Here is a 26,239-nt window from a genome sequence, read left to right as displayed (position 1 = left end):
TCTTTTAAAAGGGCTGGGTGCTAAAGACCCAAGGCAAAAGCCCCAAACTCAGGATCCTAGTCCTAGGTACCCATCAATGAAGATCAATCGCCTTTGGTGACACCTTGAGGAGGGGCAACCACAGGGGACCGGGGTTTCTGCAAACTTCAAAACAATAAACAAAGACACAAGGGTGGCAGGCATCTCTTCATTTACAGAAAATTGTTCCCACCACACACACACACACACACACACACACACACACACACACGCTCTCCACACACACACACACACACACTCTCTCTCTCTCTCTCAAAGGGCACTTTAATACAGGTGAATTCAACATCCCCTTGGAACCTAACTTCAAAAAGCATCAAAGGGGGATGAATGGAATGTCTCCTAAAATGAGAGGAGAAAGCCCACTCCATTGCATTGCCATCTGGCTTATTTCAAGCTCTGTATGCAAAAAGAGGAAGAAGGGGGTGAACACAGAGGAGTGGGCAAGTGGATGGCCAGCAAGGATGTGTTATGCACACTTGTGTCTCCGGCCAGGCTGCTGCTGCTGCTCCCCCTACTCAAATGACTAAGGAGATTGCTTAAATGCGCTCGACACACGATCCCTGAACTTCCGAAAAGCACTTAATTCAGTGGCTCATGAAATCTTAATCTAAAAACGTTCATCCATTTATAATCAAGCTGAATCACACTGACAACTGGGGAGGGAGGCTGGGTGGAAAGAATGCGAGTTTTGGAAGGCCACCATGCAGATTGGGATCCCAGGGACTTCGGTCTACCACTTTGAGAGATTCACTTTTACTCCCTTTAAAGGTGACAGAAACACTGGTGTCTCAGAAGAGTGCAATTACAAGGTGGGAACTAACAGAGTAACCACACTATCGGATTCAATACATAAAAAAAAAATGTGATGCAACTAAGAAACACATGTTAAAATGTAGACTGTGCTTTTAAGAGTGAAAAATATTGGGTGGTGGATATGAAGGAAAGCTACGCCAAAAGGCAACAACATGCTCTTCAGCAAATCCATTATGGTCACCACGTGCCAGGCACTGTTCTCTTGGTCCCAATAGTGCATATTTCTCCAATCTCTTAACCAAAGTACTAGCATCTTTCCTTGCCTTAGTGGTGAGGAGATGAGCACAGAGAGGTTGATTTATCTGCTGCAAGTTACACAGCTAAGATAAAGCAGGACTAAGATTCAAACCCAGGCACTTAGATGCCAAAGCCTGAGCTTCTAACTTCTCTGAGCTTAAATAGAGAAGGAGAACTAGGCTGGGAGTAGAATTCAAGTCATGTCCTGGCTAGACCTGGTGTGAAGAGATCAACTCTTCTTAGTCATGACTCTGTGATGACCAGCCAGCCTTGTGACCATCCAGGCCTTATGTTTCTTCATCCATCCATTTGGGGGATGAATCAGATAAGCTTCAACCTTATGGCTTCAAAATATCGTTAGGTTCATGCTGATCATTAGCAGCACCGGACTGGCCTGCTTTCTGGCTGGCTACCCGAAGCTTCATTTATCCTCACGTGGGTGAGGCGGGTTACAATTATTTCATCTGCTTCCTGACCTTCAGAAGATTATGTCCTTTCTATTCAGGCAAATGAGGGGAGGCAGTGGAGAAGAAATGCGCTCTGCTTAATGTGGTTGTAACCCAATGGCCCTTGAAAAGCTCTGGGCACAGATCACGTTGACTTTGCCAACCCTGCAATCTCTCCAGAGCCTGTTCTTGGAACCTGCCTCTGGGCCAGGTAAAACTTGACAAGCTGGAGGTGGAAGCACCAAAACAGAGAAAGAGTAACCCCAACTGAGCCCTTAAATGAACCACTTGATTAATTCATCTTTTGGTCTAATCTATTCCGTTTGCATGCAGGCATGCCTACACGCACATGAGAGCAAAAATCATTATGGTCGAACTTGACACCCGCTTGGAATCTAGTGGATTCCGGTAAGTGTCCCCCCTCAATCTAGTCAACAAATGTTGCCCAGAGTGCATTGGTGGATGGAGAAGGGCCTTACAGATGGATAATACAATCTTCCCCTTCCTAAGCATCCCAGACAGGTGGCTGTCATCTGGCTTCTGCCTAGGCACTTCCACGGTCGACGTTTTAGCTGCCTGGACTGGCAGGCAGCCCAGGGTGCTGCTGGACAGATAGTGCTGTGGGGAAAGCCCACGAAGCACCTAGAACGCTTGCCCCACAAGCTCAATAAAGTAGGTCAAAAATTGCTTCCCTAGAACTTGGACCCATCGGTCATAGGTGAGCCTCGGGAATCCCAAAATGCAGAGGCCCATCGAATACCCCGGGCTTGTAGTTGGGCCCTTTCAGGTTTCCAGCATCCTGCTTCCTCTTCCCCGATTCTGGCCCGGCAGATACCTTCCCGGACCAAAGAGTGAGCATCCATGGGGTACAGGGGATGGCAACCAGGAGGCCTCCGTCGGCCTTGTCCCCAACCTCGGTTCTTCGAGCAGGAGAGGACAAAGGACCTTTAGGAAGGCGTATCCCACCCGTGGTTTGGGCTGCCCCGTCATTAGACAAGCTGGTCCTCCGGACCCCCGCAGTGCCAGGTGACAGTCCCCAAACAGTCCCCACGGATTCGGAGCACACAGGCTGCGGCGCGATGGGCCGAGCCACGCTGGGGACCCCGGGACTCGGGGTTCTGGCCCGACGCCTCTGGGGCGCGATCCGGGCTTGGTGGAACTCGCCCAGCCGAGGTTTTACCTGCGCTCGTTGACTCCAGCGGTCCAGCTCGCCCGGAGTCCGGTTCCCGCAGCTCCGCGGCTGCCGGCTGCGCTCATAGAAATACAGCCGGAACCCCTGGCCAGCGCAGCTCCCGCCGCTACCGGCCCCGCCCAGGCAACTGCCGCCACGCCCCTGACGACCGCCTCTGCTACGCCCCCAAGCCAGGGTACCCCAATGCTTATTGGACAGCCCAGCCGCCATTCTATTTGCTCAGAGCGCTTATTGCGTCTGGTTGGCAGCCCATTGGCCGGTGGGGCTGCTCCTCAGGGTAGAGGCGGAGAGTCTAAGCAGACAGTTCTTCTACTATTGGTTACTTTTGACGTCTTTGGCCAGTGGGCCAAGATGCTATTGGGTAAGGCCCGCCCCGAGGGGCGGGGTAGGGAGAGCCGGCTAAATAATGGGTTGTGTTTGATGGTTGATACGGAATGATGTGATAGGAGAGGGCCAATTGTGATGGCTTTCTGAGTTCTGGGGAGGAAAAGTCTGGAATCCCATGGAGATGAATGGGGGAAAGACAGAGCTCAGCTATGAGGTTCTCAGCCCTGATGTTTCCAGGAGGACAGACCTCTGTAGCTCAGGACACAGGTGATGAGACGTGGAGTCCTAACTTTGAAGAGCAGAGGTGGTGAGTCACCAAGCCAGAAAGCGACAAAGAGGTGGAGGCTGCGGCTTCTGACTTCTTTCAGCTAGGGAAGTGGGTGGGAACATGCAGGGCTTTATAGACCTGTTAGTGTCCCTCTGTTCTTTCAGCCTTCAAACAACCCCTGTGGGTTGGAGGCCTCTTGGAGGAAGGTAACCTTTGAAGTCAGACTGAGGCCTTGGCCATACGGTTTTAGCACTTCAGCGTTCTCGCTGATTTCACTTGTTAAGTACTGGTAGCTGATGAGTAGATGAGCGTGAACAGAGCCTGACGGTTATCAGTCCACAGGCATTCATCAAGGCGCTCTGTTCACCACTCACCTTCTCCATCCATGCGACCAGGCCCATGCTGCCGGAGGCTGCACATGCAATGGCTTGCTCTTGACTAAGAATAGAACACTGATGACTTGAAAAGCAAACTCCAGCAGGGCAGCCAGGGGCACACTGTCCAGGCGCAGGAGGGCTGCAAGGGAGGAGAAATGGAAGAACCACATAGCCAGAGGTAGGAATTTGTATCTGAAGCAATGCTAAATTTTCCCTAACACATGTCAGGATTGTGACCAGGAAATTATGAACCAACTTAAGGAATGGGAGCGAGCTGGTGGCTCGTGTCTGTTATTCTAGTAGAAGGCCGAGACGGGAGGATTGCTCTAAGTATGAAGCCAGGCTGAGCTACATACTGAGGCCTTGACACAAACAAACAGAAAGCAATGTGAGCAGATAGCATCCTTTGAAAGCTGCTCAGTGCTGAAGTAGAAGCCACTTCGTACAGTATCTTTCAGACTCTCCCAGTGGCTTCTTCTCACATTCTGAAGGTGTGGGACAACCCAGGGTGTGGGCAGAAATAGACTCTTGGAACTGCATTGAACCTCAAACCTTTGAAAGCACCCGTAACCATGGGACCGCAGAGAGAAGGAGAGAATCCATTGCTCTTGTGTTTTTCACCAAGCTGTCATGTTACCTCAGTAAAGTTTCATCTCAGGGTTTATTTATTCCTCTGTATTCTGTTCCCTCTTGACAAAGAGAAGCCCCGGCTTCGGTAGCAAAGGATTTTGCTGAGGAACAGCTGCCCCCATGGTTCCGAGTCATCTTCGGCTGAAACAGAGAGATGATGAGCTTTGGATTGTGCCATCAGATAAGGATGTTAACCAGCTTGAAGTGGCCATCTCACTAATACACGGGTACCAAAGCATCATGTGGTACCGGTGCCATAAGTATGCACAATTGTCAGTTAAGGAGACGTTCTTAAAAATGGTGAATTTATAAACAGATCTGCTGCCAGTTGAGAGAGTTGTATTCACGATGGTGGGTGCAGGTGTGTGGGTGCACACACTTGGTTCTGAGCTACAGTTTTCTGGTTCCTCCCTTTAAATAGAGCTGGTTGGTGGCGATACACAGGGCTGCACACGTGCTGAGGAAGCCGGCTCCACCTGATTCAGGTCTCCTTCTGCCCATGTTTGCTGAGACATCCCCTGAGGCCTTGAAATGGCTGCTGCAGTGGCTCTTGGGATCTCAGATGAGTTCTCTAGCATGAATCCCAACCACAAAAATGTGTCTGTTTGCGGTGATTTGCCGGCAGCTCACCGTGGGTTTTCCCTCCTGTAGCAGGAACCTAGATTCAGTGCTAGCAAAGGACATCCGTCCAGCTTAGGCATTCTCACACAGTGAGTCACTGGAGCTCAGAAAGCATGTAGACTAAGCCTTGGCAGAGGAGGGAGCTGATGGGACAGGTGTCTCTCCTCTGTGGCTGAGTGACTTTTAAAAAAAGGATCCATTCTCATAAGCCCACGGCACTGTCTTCTTATGTATCTCCAGCTTCTATTTCCTCCCCCTCTTTCAGGGCGCTCGGCATATTCCGCTTAATCATATTATTTCATTTTACAAAGCATCACTGTGGGAGGTCATTTAGGGGGCAAAAATGACCTCATTTTTTTGGCCTTTGAGTTTAGCAGCCTCCAAGGATTAAGGACGCAGTGAGCCTTGCCCTAAGATACTCAGGTGCCAGAATGTGTCTGTGAAATAGATTTTAGGACACGGGAGAGCTGGCGGTATAGCTCAGATGATGGCGCTTCCCTAGTGCACAAAGCCCTGACTTCCACCCTCAGAACAGTCTAGGCCTGCCATAGTGATGGAGGCACGCTTGTGATCCCAGCACTCAAGAGGCAGAGAGGTAGAGGATGAGAAGTCCAAGGTTACGTAGAGATAGTTTGACACTACGCACACTCTGTGCTGGCTGAAGCTCCAGGACTTTGTTAATGTGGAGCTCTAACTCAGTGAGAGGATTTCTACAGGATTTCACTTGTGCTCCACAAGGAACATACCCTCTGCTCACTGTCCTCGGGCGAGCTTAGCAGTCTCCCAGCCTCGTCAGTCCGTCTCCGTCCTCAGGGAATGACTGAGAGCTACCAGCTTTGGAATCTGCTGTTGGTGCTTGAGCCCTGGTTCCACCCTCCCGAGCTTTGTGGCCCTGGGCAAGCATGGGTGCCTTTGTGTGCTGTCCTTTGCTTTACTAAACGCAGCCGACTGTGAAGTGCTTTCCCCCTGGGACCCTACAGCTAAGCAGATGGGTTTGTAATGGACAGTGTTTCAAGAAGAACCTGGCAAATACCCAAGCGCTTAAAAAAAAAAATCTTGCCATAGTTATGAGAAGAAGGCATTGAAGACTCTCTCTCTCTCTGAAGTCCAACTCATTGTCTAAGTCTTCTCCCTGGTGGTCAAAAGACTTTTAGCACGCCCATAAGCAGGCATACACAGGTGTGTATGTGTACCTTTCTATTTGAGTTTTTAGCAACAAGACCTCATATAACCCAGAATGCCCTCCAACGTGTGGCTCTCCCCCTTCAGCCTTCCAAGGGCTGGGGCTGTAGAAGTGTCACCCTCTTTTGCTGTAGATTATCTGAAGCCCAGTCATCGGTCATCAGGGCGCTAGAGCTCATCAGCTTAATCACCGTGAGGGCAATGGGAGAGGGTGAGGCTGAGAGAATGGTACTAGATGCCTCCGTCACGGCGTGGAGTCTGGGCTCTCCTGACAGGCTGACATGAGTCACGCTGAGGAATGCAAGGCTGCCGCTTTATTGTCACACCCAGGACTGTTTATGGGTAGTCTAGGTTCAGAATGCACTGTGCCTCCTGGCCAGCTTCTCACTAATCGTGGTGATAATCTTGGTCAGAAGTTCTAAGGTCCAGTGTGTTACAGGTCAATGAAGACAAGTGAGGACACAATTCAGGGACCTGGTTCCTTTTGTTATTAGAAAAGCTTCCAGCTGGCTGTTTAAAACAGCGGTGATGGGAAAATGACCTCCTCCTTGGCTTTCGCTGTTTCCTTGATCCACATATAAAGTTGTCTATGGTAAGATTTTGAAATGGGGACCTGCAACATGTGAGCCTGAGGACCTGGGTTTGATCCGGTGTCAGGGTAGAGGAGAAAACTAATGCCACAAGGTTTTCTTCTGACTTCTACACACTCCCCCGCCATCCTGGTGGTCTCTCTCTCGTTCTCTCTCTCTCTCTCTCTCTCCACATACACACACACATACACACACTAATAAATTAAATTTTAAAATAAAAAAATGGAATTTTTCTAAAAATGATAAAATAAAATCTTGCTATAAGTAATTAATAGTGACCTTTGTTGAGGTGACTCAATTTGGATGATAAATACTACAGTGATACTTATACATAAGACCCAGTACTGAGAACACTCATGAAACTCACACACACACACAAATAAGTGTTCCAGACTTACTATCAGATACATTAAAAAAATATCAGACAGGTAGGTGATATCACAGTCACCAAACATTTCCCTTCTTGACATCATCCTTAATTACAGCAATAAAAATCAGCTGCTTCCCGCAATTAACTCCAAGGAAGTCACCTAACCATGTGCATTAAATAAATGTATTCAGATTCTTTCCTATCGGAATTCACGCTGTCCAGCTATTTTAAAGCTATTAAACCCCTTTAGAGACCCATATACTGGTTTTATCATATTTGAAATGAACCAGGCAGTAAACAGTTTTACTGAGCGATACATTTTCAGTGCTAGAGAGGTGGATTGAACCATAAGGTAAAGTCCTATCCCCAAGTGAGTGGGGTGATATAGGACAAAGGGGAAATCCTAGAGACGCCTCAAAAGACCAAGCAGTAGGCAGAAGAGTTCAGCCTATGCCATAAATCTATTCAGAAGAGGGAACTGTTTCTTCTGATTTGGATTCATGGAGATTTGAGCTGGTGCTCAGAGACCCCTGGGGCTGATTTAGATGGGCAATGGTTGGTATTCCACATGGTGAAGGCGGCAGCTACAGAGGCCTCTGGGTGGGAGAACTTAAGACAGCTTGTCCAGAGTGGAATCAAAGTGGGAAACTGGTGGGGGAGCTGAGCAGACGGGCCGGTGTTAGAGTCCTGTGAATACCTTCACCTGAGTTAATGGCTTTGCAAGGCATTCCCCCATCTCCAGATGTCTGCATACCTCCTCCATGATTTTGTTCCTATTTCTGTATTTTCTCTTCTGTAACTTATAATTGCATTAAATTCATTCACTTAAAACAACTTTTTTTTTGAGATAGGGTCTTTTAGGTAGTAGGGGCTGGCCTTGAACTCATTATCCTCCTCCTTCAGGGACCTGAGTGTGGGATAAAATGCATGCACTACCATTCCTGGCTTTTGGCTTTGCTTTTTATTTTGTGGGTTTGTTGTTGTTTTGTTTTGTTTTGTTTTGTTTTGAAACAGGGTCTCAAACTTGCTATGTAACAGAGGCTGGTCTTGAACTCCTAGCCTTCCTGCCTTTACTTCTCAAGTGATGGGATAACCAGAGCTTCTTCAGACTCATCCTAAACCAGTGTTTTGGTTTTGGTTTGGTGATGCTGTGGGCTGAATCAAGGATTTCCCACACCCTAGGCAAACATCGCACCGCTGAGCCACGGTTCCAACCTGACCATAAGTTCTTAACTGTCGGCAAATTTGCTTCCAAAGACACTTTTTTAAATTATTTTTTTATTTTTTTATATTAATTACAGTTTATTCACTTTGCATCCCAGCTGTAGCCCCTCCCTCATTTTCTCCCAATCCTACCCTCCCTGTTCTTCTCTCATGACCCTCTCCAAGTCCACTGATAGGGGAGGACCTCCTCCCCTTCCACCTGACCCTAGCTTATCAGGTCTCATCAGGACTGGCTGCATTGTCTTCCTCTGTGGCCCAGTAAGGCTGCTCCCCCCTCAGGGGGAGATGATCAAAGAGCCTGCCACTGAGTTCATGTCAGAAACAATCCTGTTCCCCTTACTAGGGAACACACTTGGAGACTGAAATGCTATGGGGTACATCTGAGCAGAGGTTCTAGGTTATATCCATGAATGGTCCTTGGTTGGAGTATCAGTCTCAGAAAAGACTCCTGGGCCTGGATTTTTTGGTTCTGTTGCTCTCCTTGTGGAGCTCCTGTCCTCTCCAGGTCTTACTATTCAAAGACACTTTTGGTTGTCATATCTAGAAGGATGCTGCTGGCATTCTGTGGGTAGGGACCAGAGACGTGGCTGACACCTGACCACAAGAAATTACCTGGCTCCAACTGTTGTTAGTGTTGTGGCTGAGGAACCCTGAGGACAGAAAGAAACATTACCTGAGACACTGCAGCCTTGATGGTCTTGTTACAGTTATTCTGATTTCATGCAAACCATACCATAACTATTTAAAATTTGAATATTTTCCATGTACTGCCCTAAGCTCATTCGTTGTGTCCTCCTCAATGCAAACACACTACCTTAAGAGTTAAGCTTGATTCACATAGGTATTGTACACCAATGTTCATAGCTCACAACTGCTAAAACAAAGAAACAAACTGTCTGTGGATGAAGGAGTGGGTAAAAAACACAAAGTTCTGACACAAACAAAAACATGAATATTCCTTGAGGATGTTCTGCTAAGGGAAAATAAAGCCAATAAGAACAAAGCAATAAACACTGTAACATTTCACTTCTCTGAGGCACCTTGAGAAGTCAGATTCAGAGACGGAGAGTACAATAGGACAGCAGGGAGAGGTAGCAGGGAGAGAGAGTGGAGGAGCTAGTTTTAATGGACGCCACATTTCAGTCTTGAGAGAGGAAACAGTTCTTAGTGGGGTGGTGGAGATGATTGCTCATGAGCTGAAATATTCTCAACATCAGTGAATTGTACACTTACAAAAAATGCATGAGAAGGGTGAGCTTGTGTGATAGATTAGCAAGAGAGTCTTCAGCATCCTCAACACCGTGAGAAACACAAGGTGTACCTTGTGAGAGGTGGTCAATAGGCTGATTAAATAAAACCAAAGGGAATTAGGTTTATCTTCCAGTATACAAAAGGCAGTTGAAGGGCATGCACTTAAGAAGCGAGGAGCTATCTGATTTCAGCTCTAGGCTGTGGTATCTGTTTTTCCTGTGAGTCCCCAGTTTCTTCATCCATAACTCAAAACAGGACTCGTGTCATAATGCTGAACAATGAAGCATTGGAGCTAGTGTCTGCTGTAGAGGAGGTGGCCTGTGGGTGATAAATCATTGTTTTGTTTTGTTTTGTTTTGTTTTGTTTGTTTTTTTGAGACAGAGTCTCATGTAGCCCAGGAGGGCCTCAGATTCACTAGGAGGCCGAGGATGGACTTGAACTTCTGATCCTCTGTCTCTTGAGTTCTGGGATCACAGGTGTCTTCCACCATGCCTGTTTTCTGTGGTGCTGGGCATGGAACCCAGGGCTTTGTGCAGACTGGGAAAGCACTGTACTGAGCTTTATTGCCAGCCCCTTTCATGGTGATTTTTAACAGCTTTATTGATGGAGCATAAAATTTACCTACTTAGTGTGTACAGCCCCGAGGCTTTTAGAGTACACATTGTCTGCAACTAGCGCCACAAGCGATGGTAAAACGTTGCAGTTGCTTTAAAATAACCCCTTGCAGGGCTCATGAAATGGCTCAGCAGGTAAGAGCGCTTGCAGGCAAGCCTAAGAATATAAATTCAATCCCCAAGACTCATGGAGAGGACTCCTGCAAGTTGTCCCCATCTCCACCAAATCAATCAACCAATACATTTCCTATTAAAATGAGCACTGGAAATTTAAAAAAAAAAAATTAAAAAAAAAAAAAACCAAACATCTTCACTTGTCAGTAAGAATTCCTGAATGGTTACTCCCCAACCCCTGTACTTACTCACAAACTCACCTATTCTAAAAATGTCATATAAATGGAGTAATATACCATATGCCATTTTGCCTGTCTTTCACTTTGTTTTAAACGTATATCCGTATCATAGCATGTGTCATTACTTCACTACTTTTTACTATTGAGTTATGGGAGGCTTTGCATATTCCAGATACATATCTGTGTTAGCTTTCCAATGCTGTGACAAAATACTGAGATAAATCCACTTGAAGAAAAGTTTATTTTGGCTTGAGGTTTCAGTCTGTAGTCTCTCGGTTCAGTTGCCTTAGACTTATGGCAAGGCAGAATATCATGGGATATTGCAGCTTTCAATACACTTTTCTTATTTTTTATTATTAAAATTAATTTGTCTATTCAATTTACATCTTGGTCATAGGCCCCTCCCTCTCCTCTCTTCCCATTCCTACGTCCTCGGCATCAGAGCCTTTGGAGCTGGGTTGCAGCCTGCCCCTCCCAGGGTCATGCTGAAGCTCACTCCTGGCAGTGAGCTCGAGAAAGAGGTCACTGGTGTTCTTGCTGTCCCCCGCCGGAATTGGAGTGGGAAGGAGGAAGTGACTTGTGGCTTTGTGTCACTCACTGACTGCTCTTTTTGGGAATTATAGCAGATTTTCTTCCATCAAAGTTTATGAATTTCCCGAATGCCCTTAAGGTGGTTCGCAGAGGCTTTAAGTGGTTGTGGTTTTGGATTTTAAACAGACTTCACCTGCTGTGGGTGTTTCACTGGGGAGAGAATTCAAGGAGCATGTCAGAGACACAATTCTGGATGCCATACACCCGGTTGCCCAGCCTGGAAACACTACTGTGTTTTAGCTTGGTCACCTTAGAAGCAGTAAGTACCCTTGGCTAAGTGGACAGCCTGGAGCCAACTAGAAGAAATGGTGAGCTATGACATTAGTTTAGGTGTGAAGTGACAAGAGATTGAGTAAGAAAATGGGAGTAAAAAGAGTCAGGGAATAAAGAGTGATGAGTTAGGCTCGGGGTGTAGCATAATGGCAGAAGGTTGCCACCTGTATGCAAAAGGCTCTGGGTTCTATCCCCAGAAACACACATACACGAACACTACACACACACACACACACACACACACACACACACACACACACACACACGGTGATTTGATTACAGCTAGATCATTAGGACTCCCTCACAAATCAAAATTGGGATACAAGGGGAAAGGAAGGGTCAGAGATGGCTCCAAGCTTGTGTGAAGGTAATTGTAAGGAAGAGAAAGGCCAGGCTGATTCAGGGCTGTTGAGATTAAGGTAGCTAGCATGCATATTCAAAGGAGCAGGAGGCTATTGTAATTTTGCAGAAGGCATTGGCAGGAAAATCAAGTTCAAGGTTAGCCTGATCTACACAGTAAATTTCAGGGACAAAAAAAACCTGAGGAAAATGAAAGAGCAAATATGCTGTCCTGACTAGAAAGGCAGGTTTGAAGTGACAATACATGCTGGAGAGGATGTGGAGGATGTGGAGAAAGGATTGCTGGTGGGAGTGTAAACTTGTACAACCACTTTGGAAATCAATCCAGTGTCTTCTCAGACAATTAGGAATAGTGCTTCCTCAAGATCCAGCTATACCACTCCTAGGCATATATCCAAAACATGCTCAAGTACACAACAAGGACATTTGCTCAATCATGTTTGTAGCAGCTTTATTCATAATAGCCAGAATCTGGAAACAAACCAGATGACCCTCAACGGAGGAATGGATACAGAAATTGTGGTACATTTACACAATGGAATACTACTCAGCAATTAAAAACAAGGAAATCATGAAATTTGCAGGCAAATGGTAGGAACTAGAAAAGAGCACCCTGAGTGAGGTATCCCAGAAGCAGAAAGACACACAGGGTATATACTCGCTTATAAGTGGATATTAAACATATAATTTAGTAGGCTAAACATACTAAAGTCTATATACCTAACAAAGCTAAGCCAGAAGGAGGAACCTGGGTAAGATGATCAGTCCTCACTCAGAAAGGCAAATGGGATGGACATTGGAAGAGGGAGAAAACAGGGAACAAGACAGGAGCCTTCCACAGAGGGCCTCTGAAAGACACTACACAGCAGGGTATCAAAGCAGATGCTGAGCTCATAGCTAAACTTTTGGCAGAGTGCAGGGAATCTTATGAAAGAAGGGGGAGATGGAAGACCTGCAGGGGACAGGAGCTCCACAAGAAAAGTATCAGAATCAAAAAATCTGAGCACAGGGGTCTTTTCTGAGACTGATACTCTAACCAAGGACTGTTCATGGATATAACCTAGAGCCCTTGCACAGATGTAGCCCATAGCATTTCAGTCTCCAAGTATGTTCCCTAGTAAGGGGAACTTGTCTCTGACATGTCTCTGACATAAACTCAGTGACTGGCTGAGTTGTCTTGTCTCTGACATGTCTCTGACATGAACTCAGTGGCTGGCTCTTTGATCACCTCCCCCTGAGGGTGGAACAGCCTTACCAGGCCACAGAGGAAGACAATGCAGCCAGTCCTAATGAGACCTGATAAGCTAGGGTCAGGTGGAAGGGGAGGAGGACTTCCCCTATCAGTGGACTTGGAGAGAGGCAGGGGAGGAGATGGGGGAGGGAGGAGTTGTGAGGGAATGAGGGAGGGGGCTACAGCTGGAATACAAAGTGAATAAACTGTAATCAATATAAAAAAATAAATAAAATTTAAAAATAAAAAAAAGAAAGACAGGTTTGGCCAGTAGGAGAGAAAGCAAGTTTTGTAAATAAAGAGATTTGCAGGTATATTTTTAAATAATACAGATAAATTGCTAATTTATCTATGTGCAAAAAAGCAGAAATCATGGGAATAGACAAGTTTTAGAGAGACACACAGGTTACCTTGAATCTGAAACAATGGGGCTTTTAGGAAGTAGAGCAATGCATAAGTTTGAGAAGGTACCACAAGAAAGGTGGAACAGCAGCTGCCACTCATAAAGCACTTTCTGAAAGCCAACGTAGTACTAAGAGCTTTACATAACCCTCCTCATTCCATGGGGTCAATGTGATAACCTCATTCACAAATAAAGCTGTCTGGATGATTAAAATTCTGTACCTAAAGTTGTACAAGTGGTGTGCAATGAGACCACTATTTTTCAAAATAGGTTAAAATCCAGCAATCAAGAGCATATATAGCTCTCACCCCTAAGTATGAGCCCAAAGAGACACACATGCAACAGTGTTCTTGGTAGCAGCATTTATAATATCAACCTATAACTATCAACAGTCCGAAGATCCACCGATCCTAGAATGGATAAGCAGATTATGGTATATCCAAACTCGGTCGATTACTCTAAGACACAGAAAATGAACAAACTGTTGCTCTAATCCCAATGCGGATAAAATGCTGAGCAAATGAACTTGTCACAAAAAAAAAAAAGACCTGTTCAATTTGATTTCTAGAAGGTTCGAAAGAGCAAAAGGATGTGAAGAGCAAAAGGAGGTGACCTCTGTGGGGGTAGGAAAAACTGCTAGAGAGGCTTGCTGGGACTTGTCCTGTCCTGTTCCTGGGCTGACCTGTGGTGTACTTGTGTTTATTTGTGGAAATCCATCAAGCTACGTGCCTATCGGTCAGTTCAGGTTCACCTGGTGTGCAGGGAACACCCAGTGAGAAGGTTAACAGCAAAAGTAAAAAATAAAAATAAATGCATCTTAACCACCAAACTACCAAGACAGCATCTGTCTCTTCCTCAGCAAAGCAAAGTGCGGAAGGGACACTGTGATCCTGTGTACCTGAATTTAAGAGGCAGGTCAGCTGAAAGGATGTGTGGGTCTCTTCAGCATTCTTATTAAAATGAACTGAAAACAACACAAATGGGAGGTTGCTGCTCAGGACATTGCCTGCTGATCCCAGAACTGCACAGACTTTTATACCACTGACATACCAAGACAACTGGGAAACTTGAACACTGTTTTTTGCTTGACACAGAGGCATTTTGATTTTAGGTTATAACAATTGTAATAATTTTTTTAAGTCCTTCTGTGTTTTTAGAGGCACATGCTGACATAGTAATGGGTAAAATGAATCAAAATTTAGTATTTGCTTGAAAATCATGAAGATGTGCATATTGAGGTGAAACAGGATTGGCGATAGTTACCTGGGGTTTACTGTAATTGTATTTACATATAGACTGAATGTTTTATTACATAAGATTTTATAAAGGAAGTAGAAGGAGAGGAATTAAAAACTAACATCCAGAGTGTTAGCAAAGGAATGGATTCCCATAACTTCGTTTCCTCCAACTCCTCCTCTTCCTTTTCTCCTCCTTCCTCCTTCTGAAAAAAGGTCTCACTGTGTAGTCCACAGTAGCCTTGAACTGACAGAGATAGACCTGCCTCTGCCTCCTAAGCGCTGGGATTACACCAGATTACACCAGATTACACCACCACACTTGGCTGGCTTCAGGTCTTTACTTTGTATTTTCTCTGAGAAAGACAGAAGACAGTGGACACATAAACATACCTGGAGCGGGGAGGGGATGTCGGGAGAGACAGGACCTCTAGGTGCCTGTGGCTGAAGTTTGATCTCTGTCCCCACTGGACTGGTCTAGCAGATGTCACCATGACCCTGACTTCTCCCACTTATAGCTGTTGGGTCGCTGTCCGCCTGTGCCTGGCTTCTGCCTGCCAGGCCCTCCCACTTGGGAGCCACTCCTGTTTGTTTAGTTCTCCTCTTTGCGTCAACTCTCAGGGTCTTTTCCTGCTGCCCTGGTTCTGTCTTTAGCCTTCTGTTCTCCTCCCCATCTGTCCCTTTCCCCAAAGGGCTTGTCTTTCATCTAGTGTTCTGCACTGCTCCTAGAACTAAGTTTGTAAAATGAACCCTGGGGGCGCTGAGAAGATGGCTCAGTGGGTGAAAAGCTTGCTACCCAAGTGTGAGGCGGACTTGTGTTTGGATGCCCAGCACTCCAGTAAATGGCCGCTGGCTATGGAGGCCGGCCTGTAACCCTAGTGTGAGGAGGCTCCCTCAGAGCAAACTGCATAGCTAGACACAATTCTCCATCTGGAATAGCTCCATCTGCACAGCTCTCCACCTGGAACACTACTCACCCCTCCATATGCTGCCACGGAATCCTTCCATCTGTGTGACTCCCTCACCTTCTTTTGGAGTTTGCTCATTCAATACTCAATTTTTCACTCACCTGTTCAGCTAACATCATTCATTTGTGAGGCCCTGTGCTGAGGCAGGGTGTCAAGGGCAAGCACCTACATAATTCAGACCTTACATCATAGTTCCTATCTCACCAGTAACATTGACTCATTTATGTAACATCTGCTCTCGGGCTCTACCCTTTGGGGTCAAGGATGGTAAATTAGTCATCTTTGTTACCTCAGTAACAAAGGCAATAGGAGGCAATAAACCAGGTTTTTCCTAATTGAATCAAAAGAGAATAATTGCTGATTGAATGACTTTGGCCCAACACCCTTCATCAGTTTTAAGAGTCTTTGTGGTAGTGTAGGGTGAGAGATAAAAGGAACAAGGTTTTTCTGCTGAGGCTTTGGCCCAGCTTTAGGCTACTTACTTGAGAGAGCAGAGACCGGATGCAGTACGGTAGCGAGACTGAGTGATGAGCGTTCAGTAGTACTGATACTGTTGTGTTGTTTTCATTCTGTATTTTAGCCTGCTAGAGCCTCATGAACACTAGGTAGGTGTTCTGCCATGGAGCTACACCCAAGTATTTCCAAATACAGAGACGTACAAGCAGGAAAAAGAGGTTAGGTTCTGGTGAGAGTAGGCAGTTGCCCAGGAGCAAAATGACAGGCCCTGGGCTCTTTGGATGGTAGCTATAGGCAAGCCTTGTACAGGCCCAGGGACAACCCTGGATTCACACCCTGTGAAAATGGCTACTCACTGCTGCTGTTTGATTATAGTTTTGTTTTTAATGTCCTCACTTGTATGTGAAAATTAAAACAAAACCAAACAAAAAAGCTGATGGCAGGGAAGTGTGGAGGGGAGACTACAGCTCTGAGGGTTTGCCTCACACTGACCCTCCACATTCCTGTTTGAAATCCGCTGGCTATTTGCAGAGGAAAGGCTCAGAGTGGTTCCATGGTTGGCCCTTCGCTATAACTTTATAAACACCCAGGAAGTTGTTAAAATAACAGCTCTGGGGCCCCTCCTGCTTTTCTGATTTAACCGGAACTGGGCCAGAACACAGGGGTCTAAATGAGGTCTAAATTCCCCAGATGAAGTCTAACATGTAGAGTAAGGAATTTGTCCGTGTCAGCACTGTGCTAGGATGGGGTTAAACAGACACCTGCTCATTCCCACTGTGTTTCTCAAAGTTGGATCCCCAGAGCAGTGGCAACAGAAACACCAAATGCTTCAAGGAGCCTGTTGAATCAGAAAGCCTGAGATCACCCAGAAATCTGGTTTAACAAGCTCTCCAGAGGGGCCAAGCTTGAGGACCACTGGCCAATCTTAGTCCGCAAAGCTACAGCATCTACTTCAGGTTGCTAGAAGTGCGGATCTAGGGCCCTTCCCCAGAGCTGCTGAATCAGAAAGGGTGTTTGGCAAGATCTTGTGGTGTTTCATACATGCCTTAAAGTGTGAGACACCCTGACACCCTGCCTCGGACCAGTGGCATCAAACTTGTGCTCACACTTCATTGACCACAAATGAATGAATGAATGAATGAATGAATGAATGAATGAATGAATAAATTGATCATGTGCCTCGGATCAGTGGCATCATACTTGTGCTCACATTTCATTGACCATAAATAAATAAATAAAAGGTAACTAATTTGACATCAGTGACTAGAACAAGCGCTTACAATCTATCCTGTGGTAGTAAAATACCCATAGATGGGGACAATGGCTATTTTGAATAACAATATAATCTATAGCAGAAAGTAAGCAGGACAACCTCACCGTCCCCAGGAGTGCATACTCTCTTTTTAAGAAGATATATATGGACTTTCTGAGAGATCTCAAAGAGGACTCAGTATGGAAGTCCTTCCAGCCAAAGCTGAAGGACTCCCTCTCCAACTCAAGGACCGGATCAAGAGCCAGCTCCCACTCCAGGACAAGAGGCTTGAGAGCTGGCTCTGTGGGTAAAGGCTCTTGTTGCTAAGGCTGATGAACTGAGTTGGATCCCTAGAACCCACATTCAGGAAGGAAAACCTCAAGTTGTCCTTTGATATCTATCTACGAATATGCTATGACATACGTGTCCCTTGTAGTGCACGCGTGTAAGAAACACACAAACGTAAAAAAAAAATTTTTTTTTTAAAGAGGCATTTTATAGTGTCAGTCGTGTGACATTTCAAGATTTCGGTGGCCAGCCCTGCCCCCCATTCTTCCTAAATGAAGCGTTCCCTGTCATTACCCATGCCTGTTCCTGCACAATAACGTGTCCCCTTAGTTTCAGTTCTCCAGTCAGACGAACCACACCTCCACCCTTTTTACCCATGGTGAGACTCTGGATTTGGACTCTGTTTTCCTGATTGGGTGGGAATATCAGAGCTCTCCTGTGGGAGAGGTGAGCTGCTTTGCAAGAGAAAAGCAAACATGTGTGACCATGGAGAAATGTTGAGATAAGTTTCATTAAGGAAGCAAATTATTGTGACGGAGGGAAGTATGATGGTAGTTTGAATTATTACCTCAAACAGTCCTCGCTGCTCCAGGACCATCCTCTTCAGGGTATTTCTCTACCTGAGGATTACATTTGCAACTCTACTGCCCTTAGACTTAGTCATGTGACTCGCTTGGCTTAACAGCATGAATGGAATTGACACTTGTCACTTCCGAGTGGGAGTCTGAAGATTCAACATGTGACCTATCATCTTTTTCTTGTCTGGAGACTTGCAAAGTTTCTAGTCAGAGCTGTTCCTGAGCCTGGAATCCAGAGCAGAGTTACAGCTGACTCACAACATGCACGTTCTGTGAGTGGAAGGTAACTGTAGTTGTGAGCAGCTGAGATTTCAGGGATGTTTGTTACCGCAGCACAACAAGGCCTTCCCTGCCTGGGACAAGAGTGAACCAATGAAGTCACAAGAATTCAAACTCATCATCTTCCTGTTTCAACTTCTCGAGGACTAGAGCGACAGATATAAATACCCACGGCTAGCTTAGTTTGATGCTGTTTTCATGAAGTTTATATGGAGTCTGAACTGTATTATTTAGGAACAAATGTAGGGTGGCAAATTATAAATAAAGCAAACGGTCGCATAACGGGAGAAAGTGGTTGTCTTTGGTTGAGCATCGGGGAGGTTAATGTAGGCTTAGATTTTTTTCACCAAACCTACTTTATTTGGGGTTCTTAAACACCTTTACCTCCCTCCAACCCCCTCATCCTTAGGTGGGAGATTATTAGGGAAAAGGGTTCTAGACCTCTTTTATCTACTTCCTGCTGATTAGGATTGATGGGTCTTTAGGGGATTACCAAACTCAGTCAGGATACCTGCAGACACCAAGCAGCAACAGGATTCAGAAGATCGGGGCAAGTCAGCAAAAGCCGCTAGACTCAGTTGGATGGCCCCAAGAAGCTCTCTGAAATGTCTCTGCGAAGTCAAGGGTCAAAGCACCAAGATCAGTGCAGCCATGTCAATCCGAAAAGCGATGTCTCACTGTGTGTGGGCCTCTACATATCTCTTCTCCTCAGAGTCCACCCACAGATGGTCTTAGCTGGCCAAAGTCACAACCCTTGCACGAGAGAGCAAAACATCAGTGCCCTCTCACAAGCCAACCTCCAGCAAAACATCGAATGACAAAACTGAGTCTTCAAGGAAACCAGAAGCTTCTACTTCAGCTTAAATTCTTCATGTGTTATATATACCATTTTTGTGTGAATGATGCAATTAAAATTTTTATATTTCGATTTCCCATGTATGTGTATGTGCCTGCAGTCTGTTTGTGTACCATGTGCATGCAGTGCCCCTAGAGGCCAGCAGAGGGCGTTGGAGTCCCTGGAACTGGAGTTACAGGCAGCTGTGAGCTGTCTGATGTCCATGCTGGGAGCGGAACCCTGTCCTCTACAAGAGCAGCAAGTGCTCTTAACCACTGAGCCATTTTTCCCCAGTGATGGGATGGAAACGAGTCTGTTTGTATGTCCTGGACTCTTGCCCGCTCCCCACGGACCTGAACCTGGCAACCTGTGGTGCTGTGTGCTGCTCTGGGATTTCCCAGATGCCATCAACAATCCTGAGTACTTGCACTTACGTTTGCGGGAAACTTTCTCTTGGATCCTAACTACCACCTGGTTTGAAGACACCCAAACTAGCCCATGTGGAGAGGCCACATGCGGAGACCAGGAGTAGGTGTTTGGGCTGACAGCCCAGCTGAGGCTTCAGCCAAACCAGCAGACGTGTGGGTGAAGATGCCTGCAGATGACTGTAGCCCCCGCTGCTGAGTCAGCCTTGGCTTGGAGCAGAAATCAGCCAACCTTTCTAGTGCCTATCTGACTTCCCTGAACTGAGCCCTTCCACACATCACGTGGCTTTCATGGGACTGCAGTTTGAGGTAGTTTGTTATCAAGATAGTTTATGCTGAGCCCTTGCACACATGTGTAGACACGTCCAGATGAGTCCATGTTCTGATAAATTATGGTCAGCGTAGAACAGGATAGACCAAGCATGCACAGAGTACTCTGAGAAGCCCATCATGAAGATAGGTTATCAAGTTAAACTCTCCAGTAGAGCCTGTTGGTACATGATCCTAGCTCTCAGGAGGTGGAGGCAGGAGGATCGTAAGCTCCAGGACAGCCTGGGATATATGAGACCCTTCTCTAAGAAAGAAAAGTGTGACCATCTGAAGTCATGGATGGTTTGTTTGCATGCATTCTCTCTCTCTGTCTGTCTCTCTCTCACACACATACGTGTGCACACACAATTTGTGGGTAAAAAAAAATCATTCTTTCATTCACTTATCCATCCATTTGTTGAAGAGTTTCTTCACTTATCACACAGTTGCTGAGCACCTGTGAAGAGCTAGGCTGTGAGGTCTGTGCCTTACTGCCCCAGAGGCCAGAGAGGAAGGGATGGACGGTAAGCAATGGGGCTTTTAGGGAGAGTGTTAGGCGCAGCTGCTGTAGAGCACTGTGAAGAGACCATCCTCTACCCTCTGGAGTCTGGAGGGGAGAGTCACAAGTCTCTAAACTCTAAGCTGCTAAATGCTGTAAACATGGTGACCTCACAGAACGCAGCCATGTTTCCCAAATGATATGGCATCTGGAGGAGCAATGACTAATAGAGTTGAGCCATCATATCACTGTGCTCAGGGCTCAACTGAGGACACCAAAGCAAACTGTCTCAGCACAGGCTGGCTCAGGCACTCTGCTGGCCCACGGCTCTCTGGGCTCCATTACCATGTGGCTCCTTTCACTGCAAAGGCACATGTCCTGAGCAATGTGCCTTCGCTCTCTCTCTCTCTCTCTCTCTCTGGCTAGGAAAAAGCCTCCTATTTACTTGAGAGCAGGGAGCAATCCTCCTGTCTGCCTCCAGGAGATAGGGCAAGAGGGCAGCTTGGGGCAGGGAGGCCCATGGGTTGAATTGTGTTATTAAAGATATACATATTTGTATCTTGACCACTTTGGGGACAGGGTCATTGTAATTGCAATCAAATTTCAAATTAAGATATAGTCATGCTGGCTTGGGATCCCAGGCCTTCAGTCCAAAGACTGGTGTCTTTCAAAGAAGAAAATGAAATTTGAATGTAGAGACTGAGACGTGGGGAGAAAACCAGGTGATCACAGCGACTGGAATGAGGTATCTAAAAACCAAACAATGCCAAGTCTTGCTGACAACCACCAGAAGGGAAGATATAGTCTTCCCACACTATAACGAGATACCCGAAGCAATAAACTTATACACAGAAAAGGTTTATTTTGGCTCACGGTTTTGACGATTCCAGTCCATGAACCGTGGGCCTATAACGACAAAAGCATCACATGAGGAAGATAGGGTGGAATAGGGCAGCCTGGAATCCTCAGTGTCCTCTGTCTCCTGAAGATCCCTTTAGGGCAGAATGTGAGAGTGAGCAGGGTATATTCTCGCATGACAAAATTACACAGAGAAGTTTGTTAACACAAGTTCAGGGCAGTGGTCCTTGTGGGGGAAGGCAGGGCCAGCAGAAGGCTTCTGTGCATCTGAAAGTGCACAAATGTGGCTTCTCTGTTGTTTACCCCCAAACCTCCTCATGTGTGGTTTCCTCCTCAGCATAAATGCGTACTGGCTGCATCACTGAAAAGTTAATTAATATACAAGTGAATGTATAAAATCATTTAAAAAAATATTAAAAAAAAAGAAAAAGAAAAGAAAAAAGTTAATTAATGTCAACAGTCAGTGTTCACTGTGAGTGAACTGGTTAGTTTACATTGACTGTATGTTTAACAAAGTTCTAAGAGCCAATAGTGGAGACATGGGGGCACAGGCCTGCAGTTTGGCAGGGAGATTGTGAATCTCAGATCAGGCTGCATAGTGAGACTTGGTTTCAAACAACACAATTAAAAAAAAAAAACCCTAAATAATAATGTACCATTTTATTTGGTGGTGTAGCCATGGTAAGGTGCCATGCTCTTATAAATAACCTTTTGTCTGTGCTCCCAAAGGCAGTCCTAATGCAACTCATTGATCAAAAAAAAAAAAAAAAGCCATGAAAGTAAAAGAGGAAATAGCTGTGAGGAGAAAAGGGAACAGTGGGAAGGGAACAGGAGAGGGTAACGGGTGTGAATACTATCAAAATACATTATTACATTAGATTATACATGAACGCATGAAAATGTCACAATGAAACTCATTGCTATATATAACTAACATGTTAATAAAACACCCTTAAAATGGACTTTTACTTTTAATGTGAAGTGATGGCTGCAATATAGAAAAAAAAAGCAACTTAGATTCTTTTCACTAAGTGCCCATCAATGGATGAGTGGATAAATAAAATGAGCTATGTGCCTATGATGGGACATTAGGGAGCACTTAAGAGGAAGGACTCTGCTAACGGAATTTCCCTTCTGCCATGTGAAATAGGCCAAGTGCAAGGGGCCCACACTGCATGAGTGTGCTCACATGAGGAACTTAGAGCAGACTTGACTCACGGGGCCTTTTGGTGGAACCGTGGCTGTGGGGACTAGGAGCACGCGGGGAGCAGGCAGTTGATGGAGTCTCAGCAGGAGGTGCCTGTAGAGGTGGGTGATGCACAGTATAACGGTGCCCGCTGCCAGTCAGAGATGGCCCAGGAACCTGTATGTCTTCTGCGTTTGAGTCACAGCCGCTGCCAACAAGCCAAACCGACTCAACACTATCTGTACGGTACGTGTGCGCACACTGTGATTGCGGTTCTGTGTGTGTGTGCACGAGCATGCATGTGTGTGTGTGTGGGCCTGTGCGTGGGAGGGGGAAGGGAGAGAGCTGGAGGGATTATATGTTAAAAAGAAAAAAGTTTGGGCAAGGCATGGCGGTGGCGGTGTTTACACATAATCCCTGCACGGGGTTAGGCTGGTGAAAGAGAATGGACACAAGTTTGAAGCCAGCTTGGGCTACAGAGTGAGGCCTAGTCTCAGAATACTACCAGAACAAAAAGCCTGACAGGGTTAATGTCAGTTGTAAACAGTGGTGTTCAGTGGGCAGGCTATAACCCATAGGTTATTCCTATTCACCCGCCTTCCCAGGCTGACCCTGTTCTCCCAGTTCAGTTCCTGAGGGCTGCAATTGTAAGTATGTAAAGCCTAACCCAATGGAAAGGAAACCAGTTTCACTTTGTTTGTTTGTTTGTTTTCGTTGTTGCTGTTGTTTGTAGCCCTGGCTCTCCTGGAACTTGCTCTGTGAGTTAGAGGCCTCGAACTCACAAAGGTCTGCCTGCCTCTGCCTCCCAGTGCTGGGATAACAGAAAATAATAGGAACTGGCCACCAGTTTTCCTTAGGAACAGCAATGAGGACTGATGAATAATCTTGGCATTGTCAAATGATCGAAATAAAAAATTAAAGAAATCAGTCGCCTTTAAAAGCAGAGAAGTTAGCTGGGTAGGGGTGGCTCAGGCCTTCAAACCCAGCATTCAGGAAGCAGAGGCAGGCAGATCTCGGTGAGTTCGAGGACAACCTGGTCTACACAGTAAGTTTCAGGATAGCCAGGGCTACACAGAGAAACCTTGTTTCAAAAAAACAAACAAAAAAACCCAAAAACAAACAAATAAACAAATAATAAAAATTTAAAAGTCAGACTCAATGGAGGGCTAACTTTTGCCTCTTCATCAAAAGTGTGTCTAAGTTACCATCTGAAGTCTTTGGTAGCCCATGCTGGCCTTAAACTTACTTTGTAGCCAAAAAAATGAACCTGAGCTTGTAATCCTCCTACCGCCAGCTCCCGAGAGTTGGGATTACAGGTGTGCATGCCTGCTTCTGTGATGTTGTGAACAAGGCGTTGTGCGTGCTAGGCAAGTACTTCACCAACGGGGCCACATCTCAGCTCCCCTCACTGCAGTTGCCTTTTCCAAATCTTAGAACCACACCACCCTTCCTAACGGTCTTTAAAAAATAAAACCCATGCCAAGACCTCCTCCAGCCTTATCCCCAGTATGCATTCCTCCCAAATGCCCAAACAACCTTCATGTTCCTGAGTGGACAGTGTCCCTGAGGCTTCACATACCCACCTCCATGCAAATGCTTCTGCCCCGACCTCAGGACTCCAGCCATGTTTAGCTTTGATGTTTAAAAAGTTTCTCTCTTTCCATTTGTGTGTGGTCCTCTGGAACTCATGCTGTAGAAATGTTCCCGGGGGCCTGGGGTTGTGGATCAGCTGACAGGGTACTTGTCTAGCATGTTTAATGCTCTGACATCATTGCATAAAAGTAGGCAAGCTGGGGCATAACAGCAGCTAGCATTCAGGAGGTGAATCAGAAGCTGAAGGTCATCCTTTGGCCAGCTTGGGATACAAGAGACCCTGTCTCAAACAAATGAAAACCCGCCCCCGGCTTCGACTCTGGTGGGATGTGAACCCAGAGCCTATCATCTCTGCCTGTTCCCACAGGAAGTTCCCTTATTTCTGGGTGTTGTGGCCTCACAACCACTGGGACTCAGAACTGAATCTTGTAGACTCCCGTGGTTCCACAGCCTTGCAGGAGGGCCACTTGCCAGTCTGATCTGTTGGCTCAGACTCTCTGACTTCATTATTCCATCCTTAGGACTCTCTCCTTGAGATAACCTTAGCTGATGGGAAACAATACTATTAATCACATAGTTTAAATCCACAGAGCAACAGAGGCCATCTAGATGTCCCAAAGTAGATGACTAATCAGACAAACCAAAGCATATGCAAATTCTGGGTAGGCTATAGTTGGGGCATGCTTCTGAAATACATATTTGTTGTTGTTTTGACGGTGCTGGGGCATGGAACTCACAACCTTGGGCATGCTAGGCAACTGTTCTGACTACTGAGCTACACCCCCCAGTCCTTGAATTATTTATTAATACTTAAGTATTATTAATAATACTATTAGTAAAATGCTCTTGATCAAATTGTATATCCAAAGTGATTTCACTTGAAATTTTAGAGGACACAGACTTATAAATAAGAAAAATGTATACTGAATTCTAAGCTTGCATCTCCGTCACGAGAGAAGGGATAGGCTCCCTGCCTCGCCTTTGTCTTTGCACTTTTCAAATGCTCCAGAGTGAGTATAAAATCTGGAAGAAACTTAAAAGGCTTCACACACATAACAGAAAACAATGAGTTAAGACACTCAGCCATGGACCCTGCTGAACCATGAGACTTCTACACATTCTGAGGTGCCTTCTGGAAACCCAGCTGTGAAAGGCCTGTGCCTGCTAGTGTGGAGAGTGACATGCCCTCTGCCTTCTGGTACCCCTGTTCTTCCTGGCGGAGCACTAACATAGAAGCAATGGTGCACAAACTTTTTGTACTGGGGAGCTGGGGTTTGGAAAGGGCCTTGGGTGCCTCACAGGGTGTGGATGGAAGGAAAACCAGCCTTTCTTCCTTCCCTTTTGAGACAGAGTCTATGTAACCCTGGGATTGGCACTCACTGTGAAGACCAGGCTGGCCTTGACTTCACAGAGATCTGCCCGCTTTGGTCTCCACACTGCTGGGATTAAAGGCACTTGCCGCTATGCCTGTCAAACCAAGCTCTTCAGTAAGAAGCTTCTATTTGAATCCGGGTACTTCACTCTATTGAACAAGACAGTGTGAATACCTAAGAGAGTTGAGAGCTAATTGCAAGGCAGTGGCAGGGGCTGAGTTCATGGAGGATGATGTTTCTTTGAGGGCACCAGCTGGCCTTAGAGGGGGACAGCTGAGGGAGGTTGTTTGTTTGCTTACAACAGAGTCTTTTGTAACCAGGCTGGCCTTGAACTCACTACACAGCAGGACTCTTGATCCTCCCATTTTCTCCTCTAAAGTGCTGGAATTCCAGATATACACTATCACACCTGCCTCTGATGGAGATGGAGGTTTGCCTCTGGTTCCAGCCAGGAGGCAGAGAACAGAAGCCTCAGCCTGTGGCTTCTCCATCTCTGAGTGGAGAACTTCCTCTGTGGCAAGCCAGGCTCCTCCCTGGCACTTACTGTCTCTGAATGGCCCCTGCCACCACGGTACCATTTCGTGTCACCAACTAGCAGTCAGGTTTTGCAAGCCTGTCTTATGTGAGAGTTCAGCTCTCCAACAGTTTTTTAAGATGAGCTTTTAAAATAAGATTTACTTATGCATATGAGTGTTGTTTCTGTATGTACATCT

At 46.0% G+C, this 26,239-nt stretch overlaps 1 protein-coding gene across 1 annotated transcript in view; it reads right to left on the bottom strand.

Moving 5' to 3' along the window:
• Positions 1-2,811, bottom strand: part of Abhd2 (abhydrolase domain containing 2, acylglycerol lipase) — an 86,375-nt gene extending 83,564 nt beyond the window's left edge. The window contains exon 1 of the mRNA XM_055623101.1: positions 2,716-2,811. The gene's annotated coding sequence lies outside the window, so the exon portion shown is untranslated. The remainder of the gene's footprint in view (positions 1-2,715) is intronic.
• Positions 2,812-26,239: the final 23,428 nt, after the last annotated feature.

Source organism: Psammomys obesus, unplaced genomic scaffold (assembly GCF_907164565.1).
Source record: "Psammomys obesus unplaced genomic scaffold, mPsaObe1.curated_primary_1811, whole genome shotgun sequence".
In the NCBI taxonomy this organism is placed as follows: Eukaryota; Metazoa; Chordata; class Mammalia; order Rodentia; family Muridae; genus Psammomys; species Psammomys obesus.
This window is presented reverse-complemented; position numbering and strand designations above follow the sequence as displayed.